Raw genomic sequence first — 11,637 nt, 5'->3', positions numbered from 1 at the left:
AAATTTCTTTTAGCTTGGTTTACTCTTGGCAACGGAGTCTCATTTTAATAGTAAACATGGTGGCTGTGTAATTAGTGTAATATCTACATCTGTATCTGTTACCTCATTCAATGATTTCAGCCTTTGAAGGATGGGTATTTTTATTCCTATCCTTCCATTGAGGACACTGAGACCCTAAGAGGTTAGGTAAGTGGTTGAGGCTGCTTAGACTGGGAGTGGCAGAGCAAGAGGTCACCTCCAGCTCTGCTGTGCCCCAAGGCCATGAGCTTTCCTCAGGTGACAGTCCCCTATCCTGCCATTCAGTCCTGAGGGCACAGATGATCTCGTCTGTGCTCTACACAGCAGCAGTCACCACACTTCCTATGTTAAGCAGATGCTCCTGCAGATCTGAGGCAATGTCCAACAGCAATGCCTGTGTGTTTGGTGTTGATGGCATCTGAGCAAGAAGAAGGAACAGAAGTCTCACCGCTTGTTCAGATGGATAATCTCTCCGGGGCTGTGGACATCAGTGTTTATTCTGATGCATCTCTGGTTGGCTTGGAATCTGTCAGTAATGAGGTGTTATGGTTTCGACTCTAAGATTTACGTGGATGAATGATGTTCCCCTTCAATGGTTAAAGTAATTTCTCTCCAACAGACAAGGCTTTTTTTTTGTTCCTTCCTGAAGCTGCTCAGCTGTGGAGTGAATCAGACCACCCTCCCTAATGGAAAACGTACACCAGCGACGGCTGGAATAGAGCTTCAAAGCTCTCAACTGCCTCAATGTGGAGAGTACGGGTTCACTATTGTCCAGTGGCCAACAGAGATCTCGGGGGTCTGCTGTGTCCCATTTCTTATCAGACTTTGAGGTTGCTGAAGACTAGGAACCACATGACAGGATGTTTAATTTTTCTCATAGAAGGAATGTCACAACAGTCCAGGATGACAGAGTCACTCACCTGCAGCAGGAAAACCCAGGACCATCCTTATGTAAAATGTAACGAGACACTGCCCATTGGGGAAGCCTGCTCACTGCTCACTGAGGGCGACTTGCTATGCAAGGACACTTTTAAAGGATCTTCAAGTCCATTGTCCTCTTTGCTAAGCCTGCAAATTACTCTTGTTCCCTTTTTGGAAAAGTATCTTTTCCAAGGTGCATTATTATTTGTCCAGTTGTACCCTCTGAGCACTAATCTTTTAATGTAAAGAATGATTAGGATGAGCAGTGAGGATAAAATGGGATTAAGGAATAAGGCGCTTGACTTAATTATTAATGGTAAAACTATGAAGGGAATCAATAAGGCTGCATGTTTAATAATGAAAGTAAAAACATTGATACCTCTGCCCAGGTACAGTTTGATTCACCTTACATAGGGGTTGTTACCTATCTAGGCAAGAGAGAAATCACCTTCTTTAAAAAAGTGTCATAGATGGTCCCTGAAATTAAAACATATGTTTGAGGTGCAGAAAGGCAAGTTTCTTAGTTTAAAGGGGGAAAAAAAAGGATGCTTGTGTTTAGCAGAAAGGAAACAGAGGGCAGTGCTTCAGGATGAAGCTTTCAGAATTTCTCATGTTGTTTTTCAATATCTAATTGAATAACCCTTCCATTCCGGGGAACTTTCTGATACCAGTAAAGACCGGTGTGACCGAAATGTCTCGGAGGAAGTCAGGATTTCAGTGGGAATCGTTTCTCATCTGAGAAAGCTGGACCACATCCTGGCCATGGAACCCGTGTTTCCATGAACTTGGCAACAGCACATGAGCCCCAGTTGTCCAGGTCTCACTGTAAAAGCTGAAGTAACGCCTACAACAGAGGGTCGCCCTGTGCATCATCTGCGGATTGTGAGCAGAGAAGAAGGCACAGAGTCACAGACATCAGAGGAATCTCTGTCCTCTTGGACGAGGACCACAGCCATTTTTCTTAAGGCCGGTAGGGGTTGGGAAAAGCCTTAGCTGAGCTCTGGGCAATAGGCCTTCTAGACCTGCCTTGCTTCCTCTCATTGTCCGTGTAATCTTAGGCTTAATCCCACTTTCCTCATTGGTAAACTGGAGGGGTTTGGACTAGAAAATCAGTTTTATGACTTTAATATAATACAGTTCAATGATTTAAAAACAATTCACACTTCACGTGATAATAGCAGCCTTTGGAATGTTTAGTAGAAATTAATAAAAAAGGCTTTTAAAAATAGGCACTGCTAGGGTAGTCTGCAATGATTGAGGCTATTATAGGTAGAAATGAGTCACACAGAAGAAGGGGTTTGGGGTATTTTTCAACAAATGAGACATCTCCTTTTCAAGGATGTTCACTGGAGGTTCAGTCATTAAATTTTTGCTATTGCCAACCTTATGTGACAACAGATCCAGTCTTCCTACTGAGAAGCAAGCGACCCACTTTCATGCTTCTAACGTGTGGCCAAAGGAACAAATGCAGGGCTTTGTCATTCCTTATGTCCTTTGGGCATCAAAATTCCTCTGGTGGGCAGGGGAGTCGGGGGGTGGGGAAGAGGTGAATTAAATGCTTGGAAGAATTCCTGTCAGGACTGAACGTGGTGAAGACATAAACTGGAAATTCACAAAAGAGGTTCAAATGATGAAGTCACATGAGCAAGTGTACTAATTCTCCACTGAATACACACATGACAATTATGGCAATGAGAAATGACCCGGTTGATAATGTTTTGTAAGTGTGATAATACAGGCGGATGGCCAAGCATTGTTTCGGGTTGAATTACGTGGAAACAAAACTAAAACAAAGCCACAAGACCAAAAAAACCAAACCAAATCTAACCAAAAAAGAAGTGTGAAGTTCCAACCCCAGTATTTCAGAATTCGACCTTATTTGGAAATAGGGCCTTTACAGAAGTAGTCAAGTTAAAATGAGGTCATTAGGAAGGGTTCTAATCCAATGTATGAAAAGAGAAACTTGGACACAGAGACGAGAAACGCACAGAGGGAAGATGATGTGAAAACACACGTGGAGAAGACGGCCGTATAACAGGAATGATGCAGCTACAAGCCAAGGAGAACGGAGGATTGCCAGCAAACACCAGCAGCTGGAAGAGGCAAGGAAGAATTCTCTCCTAGAGCGGTCAGAGAGGACGTAGCTCTGCCAACACCTTGCTTTCAGACTTACAGCCTCCGGATCTGTGAAACAGCCTATCTGTGTTTGTCTCGGTCTCCCAGTGTGTGGTACTTTGTTATGGCGGTCCCAGGAAACTGACAGGGGCATGATGATAGGGTAGATTTCTATCTTATCGTCCAGAACATGACATGATTTCTCCTTTTTTGGAGAGCAGTTTGTCAACATGTATCAAGAATCTTAAAAGTGATGGTTTAAAGGAAATGCTCTGATTTCTGTAGAAGATGACCGTGAGGTGTATGTAATCGCAAGGATAGGAGCAATGGGACCAAAGCATGAGCCTTTAGCCTGGAGGAGGGAAGGGAGAGGAGTTTCCATGGTGGAAGGGACAGCTGGGGTGATGGCTCTAAGGCTGGAAGAAGCCAGTGGAGTTAGTGGTTGAGAAGGGGCCAGGGAAGAGAGAAGGGGATGAAAGGTGCCCGGTCACCAAGGCTCTCTCCAGGGTTGGGGTTTTATTGTCACTTTCCAGGGATTCCTCAGAAGGGTTTCAGGCGAGGGGAGGAGAACAGCCTGCTCACTCTTACATTTCACATCCTCTGCCTGATCTCTGGAGAATGCATGGGTGGGAGTCGGGAGCCAGGCAGGGAGAGTAGGTGGGAGGCCCCGGTAGTTCAGGAGAGAGCTGACCGTGGCCGAGACTAGCATGTGGCTATGGACGTGAGGAGACCCGGGTCCACTCAAGATGTGTGTTAGTGGGAGAACCTACAGCTTGCACTGCTGAGCTGGATCTGAGCCACTGGGTGCCAGGAAGCTATCTAAGAAGGCTCCTCAGTTTTCAGAGTGAGAACCTGGATGGATACAGTGACCTCCCTGTGTGGGGAAAGCTGGGGTTAGATGGCGGGAGACTCGAGAGGTCCATTCTGCACGTGTAGAATTTAACTCGAGATCTCACAAATGAAAGATAGGTACAGACTGGAGGCGTAATGTGGAAGTCATGGCACACAGGTGGCATTTAAAATCATGGAAATGCGTGCCATCAGCTGGAGAATGAGAAGAGAGAAAGAGCAGATAGAATGAAGCCTACGTGGCGGCACAGCGCTTCGCGTTAAGGCTATTTTGAGAATCTGATTGGTCACAAATCGAAATACACCAGCTGTAAGTTAATGAAATGTTTGGATCTAGACAGTAAAAACCACCATCCACTGTGTTGGCTCCACCATATGCAAGTGCTCTGTTCGGCGTGAGAAACCACATTTGGGAAAGCACGCCCTTTACACCTGGAAAGTCCATAGAAGGCATTGACTACTTTTGAAAGCTCGGGAAGCTTTGCCATGTAAGGGGCTCTTACGGGAATCCAGAGTGTGTTTTTTGGAGGAGAGGTGATTTGAAAGAGGGGACTTGATGGCTGTTCTCAGATACTTGTCTGTATCATCAAGCTTGCATCAGCTTCCTGGGGCTGCCATTACAAATGCCCCAAGCTGGTGGCTTAGAATAATAAGAATTCATTGTCTCACAATGCTAGAGTCAAGGGTGCTGATTCTATAAACTGTGCGGGAAAGTCTCAGAGGCGTTTGTTTACTTCGATATGAAGAATTTCTCTCACTTCCTCTTGCACTAACCAGCTAACATTGATCAGACACTTACTATGGTCTAGCCTCTGTACTAGGTGTTTCACGTGCTTTGTCTCTCTTAACCCAGGTATTGGTGTTATCACTAGACTGGATTGCTTCGAAAACAAATAGGGACCTCAATAGCAGGGTTAGATGCCACAGATTTTTTTTTTTTTCCCTTCAGGATAGGACTTTTTTCCTGTAAAATTAGAATTATAAAGTCAAATACACTTGGAAAATGATGAGTTAAATACCTTCAGAGAGGTTTCTTTCCTGTAGAATTCTCAGACCCTTCAATCTTCTAGTGGGCATTGTGTCTAAGACGGAAAGAGTATATTTTCCCAAATTATATGATTTCTTTTTTTCAACCAAGCATCTCCTGGAATTATCATTCTAAGAAACACAGAATGGGAAATGCCGTTTTGTATTATCTCAGCTTCATGAACATCAGCCATAATTATATTTCTGGAATGTGTCTTTTTTATTTTTTTATTTTTTTTGCGGTACGCGGGCCTCCCTCTGCTGTGGCCTCTCCCGCTGCGGAGCACAGGCTCCGGACGCGCAGGCTCAGCGGCCACGGCTCACGGGCCCAGCCGCTGCGCGGCACGTGGGATCTTCCCGGACCGGGGCACGGACCCGTGTCCCCTGCATCGGCAGGCGGACTCGCAACCACTGCGCCACCAGGGAAGCCCTGGAATGTCTTTACCTCTGTTAGAGGAGGAATTATTTTGAACCATGGGGGAAATATCATCAGGGGTCCAACAGACAGAACATTGAGACTTCAACAATCAGAGGGTTGTTTTACAACTATGCACGATTCCAGGGGCTTTCAAGTGTCAGGTGGTTCATGGTGTGCCCAAGGCTGAAAATTAGTAACCTAACTGCAGGTTTGTGGGTTAGGGTCTGTGTAGGATTGAAGAAGTGGGTGTCCATCCAGTGTCCTTTCTACTCAGCCATGGGTACAAGTACAGACTTTTCAGGGAATGTCAACTCGATGTAACTCTTGCTTCGTTTCAATGGGATTTTTGGTTGGTTGCCAAGAAAGCAGTGCCCTGGTTCCCGAGGAGCTGAGTGAAAGATCTCTATCTTTCCCTCTTCCTATTGAAACAAAGGGTATTTGGTGGTCACAGATACCTGCTGTTGGGGAAAAGAGAGGGAAAGTGAACAAAGACAGATTCCGTAAAGACGAACAAAGGCCTTTTACAACTTTTCTTTCTTTCTTTTTCTGCCCCTCGTATTTCTCTTTTGCCATTGCATTAATTAGAAATTTAAGTAAATGACATCAGTGCCCCGATTTTTTATATCTGCCAGGAGAACAATTAGGCCATTAGAAGTAACAAATGGTCCGGACTCATGTTGCCTGTTGAAAATTTTCAAGCTACATTATTTCTGACAAGAAAAAAACAAATAATAGTTGTTTTGGCCAATTTTTACCATAAGCAGCATCAGCTTCAGCAGATGCAGCCGAGCCGAGGCTTTCTCCCCATTGTCATGCCTCATTAGAGTGTGCTGACTCTGGTGGGTTCCCATTCCTTTAGGTAAACAGTTATTTACATGAACTGCGACATTTTTCTTTGGTGACAATTTCTAATTGTTCAGGCAACCAAGGGTGATATATTAAACCCTCGGAAAAAGGCTTCACCTGTGAAACAAATTACTTGAAATTAACTATCCTTTCAAAAGAAAGGCAAAATTTCAAGACGGACAAATTAGACCCTTCTCAGGCACATATGGTAAGTGTTTCAAACACATCCCCACTGGTACCCACTCCAGAGAACAATTCTTCATGATGGAGTGGAAGACTTCCTGGCTCATTTGGGGGTCCTTTCTATGCCAGCGTTTGCCTGCAATGTGCTCAGGGGGGATCCCGCTAGGGCTGAAAGCTGTGCGGTTCCCCCAGTGTTTGTGGCTTCACTGACTCCGTAGCCTTGGCTTTTTGAGTTTAACTCTTTCTGAGGCACATGTGGATACATGGCTCTCCCTGCAAAATCTGCCATCCTTTGCTGCCTTTGCCTGTGATTTCTGGAAACTTAAACGGTCATTGAATATCTGTTAAAACCCATCAACTAGCCACACCCACATACCCCCTACACTGAGTAGATTGATGTCCCCAGCCCTGAGCAGGGACTGGAAGGGTCAGGTGAAATTAATCACCGGCATGTAATTCCGGATGTTTGCTCTGCTTAGGCTACTGGGCTCAGTGCACTGAGAGTAGCGTATTAAAGATCAAGGTCAAATCCCTGCTGGACTGGGTTGCAGAGCGTCTCCCCCACAAATTTCATGTCCTTCCCAGAACCTCAGAATGTGACCTTATTTGGTAACAGTGTTGTTTCTGATGCAATTGGTTAAGACGAGATCATATGAAGCAGAGTGGGCCCAATACCGATATGACTGGTATCAGACACACAGAGAGGCATACAGGGAAAAATGCCCCATGAAGATGAAGGCTGAGATTGGAGTGATGCGTCTACAAGCCAAGGATCACCAAGAACCCCCAGAAGCCAGGAAAGAGGCATGGAACCCGTTCTCTTTCTGAGCCTCCAGAAGGGACCAAGCCTGCCAACACCTGGATCTCAGACTTCTGGCTTCCAGAACTGTGAGAGAGTAAATTTCTTGTTTTAAGCCACCCAGTTTGTGGTACTTTGTTATGGCCGCCCTAGGAAACTAATACGCATACTTTAAACGGGGGGTTCCAGGCCGTGAGCAGATCCAGCTGGGCATCTCCAGCAGAAGATTATAACTTCCCTTGGATTTTCAGTCCCTCCAAATCCATCTTTCACATATCCAGTGTCACTCTTTAATATCCTTCTGTGTAGCAAAATTTAAAGGAATTTTTCAGAAGTCCCATACAGATCAAACATTTAAAACATGCAAGTTTTTCTATTTTTTAAAAAATGAAGTATACTTTTAATGTAGTTGGGACGATTAAATGAGCACTGGTTTGCTGCTCCTTTATGAGAAACACCAGCAAATAAAGTCATAAGTAAAAAACGATATGACTTTAAACATGTGTTGCTGCTTCCCTTTGGCACTGACTGACAAAACCCCGATCCACCTTCTATTGGCCTCTTTGCCGGGTCGTGGATGAACCAGGAGGAGACGTGCCCTGGGTGTGGGGTGCTGGTATCTTCTGCTCTCTCTGCTGATCAATGCCCATCTCATGCTGGATCCTCACTCATTTCGCCTTGAGTTGAACAGTAGTAGCTATAATTGTGTAATTCCCCAATTTACCTCTCAAGTGAAGCAGCGGGGACTCTCTCTGTGAATAGGTGAGTTCTTATGTCTCTGCCTACTTCATGTAACAGTGGGAGCTAGGAGATAAGTGCATCACAATGCTGAACCCGCAGACTCTTCTAGATATGAGAGATTCGTTTAGCATTTTCTGACATCCTAAAGATGTCCTCATCCTAAAGATGAGGGTTTGATGGCTTGGAGATCTCAAGTAAGCTGCTCGTGACCACATAACCAAGAAGTAATAGAGCTGAGATTTGAACCTAGATTTTCCTTAATGCAGGTTCCAAACTCTTGAGAATGAGGCACTGTGATCTCATAATATTCATTGTATGCAAGAGCGAATCATCATGAAGAAATCTGTGAGTATCTCACCTTTCCAGGACACAGGGAAAAACACACATGGTTATCCCATTTGATGCAGACAAGTTATTTGATAAAATTTAACATTTGATCTTGGTAATGATAACAAGGAGAAAAGGGGAGATTCCTTGAACATGGAAGCAGTATGATCGGTAAGATCATCAGCCACTGCCTTCCTGGTCTCATTAGCATCACGTCTCCTGCAGTTAGGAAAGCCTCAAGATGATCACCATGATGTCTATTGTAAAAGACTATTTTGAGTGTTACTAAAAAGAAATATAAGAACATTGATGCATAATTACTGGAACGGAGGACATAAAATTAGCATTGTTTACAGTTGACAACTATTTGAGAAACTTAAAAGAATCAACTGAAAACATATTAAAACTACTATGATAATTTTAGCTAAGTTTTAGCTAATATTTAACCATTTTAACTAAAACTTAATTTTAAGTTAATCAGTAGATTTTTATTGAACACGAAATAATCAAAAACATATAAACCATATATTCCCGGCCAAAGATATTATTTGCAATAGCGACAGAAATATAAAATGTCTGCATAAAATTACAAAATGTCCTAGAGAACTATTAAAAATTATAAAACTTTGCCAAGGGACAGAAAAAAAACTTAAATGAACATAAAGAATAATGTTTCTGTAAGAGAAGATTTAGTAGTGCAGATGTCAACTTTCGCCTAATTCATCTACAAATTCAATGAATATCCAATTCTAGTCCCAGTGGGGCTTGGGGTGGAACTTAACAAAATGTTGTTAAAGTTCATCTGGAAAAATAAATGCCTGAGAAGAGCCAAGGAAATTTTGAAAAATAAGAATAATGAGTGAGGACTTGACCTACTAGATATTAAAATACTAGAGTGATTAGAACAGTGGGTTCTTGGTGCAGGGATAAATGGATCAATAGAACAGAAAAGACATTTCAGAAAGAAACAAATAATTCACATGTAACAAAGATGACGTTTTAGGGCAGTAAGAAAAGGACAGACTATTCAGTAAGCAGTTTGGAGCAACTAGCATATGGAAAAAGAAAAGTTAGATCCCTACTTTAGAATTAGGCTAAATGTAAGTACCAGAAAGGTGAATATTTTAAGCTTTAGAAATGGATCTATATTAGAACCAGAAAAAAAATCCAGGTAAAAGTTTATCTAATTTTTCTGTGGTGAAGGCTTTTGTGAGTGTGGCATCAAATGGAGAAAACAAGAAAGAAAAGTAGATGAATTTGAATTTATAAAAATGTACTTGCAAGTTAAAAAAATGACAAATCAGGAAACAATTTTGCAACTGATATTAAAGTTCAAGTGTTAACATCTCTAATATACAAGGAATTCTGCAAATCACTAAGGAAAATGTAAACCAGAAATCCCTACTGTTACGAATTTATCCCTCTACTCATAGAAAGCTCTGTCTCTCTGGGTGTCTGTCTTTGTCTCTGTCTCTCTCATTCTCTTTCTGTCTTTGTCTCTTTCTCTCTCTAACACACACACACACACACACACACACACACAAGTATTTTCATTCTGGTGCTATTAAAATAAAAAAAAATGAAGACAATCAATGTGTTTGGCACTGGGGGTCTGGTTATATAAGTTATGGCACATGTATAAGGTATGATACTATACATCCAGGAAAAAGGATATGGTTTGTGATTATTTGGGAAAATCTCTAGTCTATGCTATTAAATATGAAAACGAGGTAAAGGACTGTGTGAGTGTGTTTGTGTATGTGTGTGTGTGCCTGTGTTGTGTGGTTATGTATGTAGGGTGTGTGTAGTAGGAATCAAAGAACATGATTTTCAGTGACTGAATTTGAGGAGAGGAACTGGGGTCGTCATGGGGATAGAAAGGAGACATACTGTTGAGTTTTCTAATCTTGCCCATGCATTTTGTAAAGGTCAACAGACATTATTGGAGAGAGATTATGAACAAGTTTAGTTTTCTTCTTTACCCTTCCCTGTGGTTCAAAAAACTAACAAATACAAATAAAAATTAAGTTAAGAAATAAAATGATGGAAAGAAAAATTTGCAGAATATTTTTACAGGGTAATTAAACAAAAGAGAAGAAATATAAACGGCCAATAAACATAAAATCTTTAAACTTGATAGTAATGAAATGCAAATAAAGTATTGTTTGACTTATAAAATTGCATATATAAATTTTTTATTTATAAAAAATGTTTTAACGATAATGTCTGACATTGGGAGGGTGAAGGGGAATGGTTGCAGTTAAAAGTAAAGTATATAATACAGCCTGTCCGGTTAGAGATTTCACAGTGTTTTAAATTCCACCTTAAGTTTTGTCCTATAGAAATAATCATGGATGTTAATGAAGACTTGGCTTCAGAGATTTTTATTGCAGTGTTTCGGTGATGGGGAAAAAAAGAATGTAATTGGCTGTATATTCACGGTACATTCATACCATGAAATACTAAGCAACCACTCAAAATCGTTGTGGAAAACAATTTGGTATATTTAGTGTAAAATGCAGGCAATAAAACAGTCTGAATGGTTTGAGCCAAAGTTTAATTTAAAAAGTGTGAATTCTTGTGGCAAAATTTAGGAAGAAAATGCACAAAATATTTACATGGGCGTTCCTAGATCGTGGGATTGTGAGTGATTTTGATTTTTCTTCTATTTGCATCCGTAAATCCCTGCCGTCTAGATTCTCTGGCGAGTTCCAGGGAATGGGCATCGTATTCATCCTTTAACTTGGCAAAACTTTATTGAACACCTACTATGTGCACTGCTCCACACAGCTCCTGCAGCCCAGGCGTTCACAGTCCAGTGAAGAGGGACACACTGGAAGGACCACTGAGCGAAAATGCACCTCCTGACTCCCACCGAAGACCAGAGGAGGGCGGTGGGCTCGCCTGGGAAAGATCATTCAGGCATCTCCCGAGTTCCTGTCTAAATCTTTGGAATGTTCTCTAATTCTGTCAAATGCAAACCCTACAGGGCAGTGAATCTAGTCTGAGTGACTTCTCCCCCACCACACAGCCCTTTCTGGAGGAAAGTGTCAACTTGTCACGCCACGTTACCTAATCTCAGCTTTAGGAGCAAGGGCCGCTCAGACTAGGGCCAGACAGCAGCCATGATGCCACACTGCTGGGCTTGTGAGACCTCTCCTGGGTTAGGCTGGGGAAAAATCACATGAGAGATCAGAGCCAACCCCGTGTGCTGAGAGTAATGAGATACAGCCATTCTCCATGCTACTGGTGATAAGTCCATTATTTCCAGATTTCTTTGAGAGGCAGCTAAGGTCTGTCCAGATCTACAGAGAATATTTAGAAGAGAGGACGCTGACCCCCCCGGCTCCCAGCACAATGCCTGGTGCATGGCGGATGCTCAACAGACATCTGT

Source organism: Physeter macrocephalus, chromosome 20 (assembly GCF_002837175.3).
Source record: "Physeter macrocephalus isolate SW-GA chromosome 20, ASM283717v5, whole genome shotgun sequence".
In the NCBI taxonomy this organism is placed as follows: Eukaryota; Metazoa; Chordata; class Mammalia; order Artiodactyla; family Physeteridae; genus Physeter; species Physeter macrocephalus.
The sequence above is the reverse complement of the archived record's forward strand: the minus strand, read 5'-3'. Positions refer to the sequence as shown.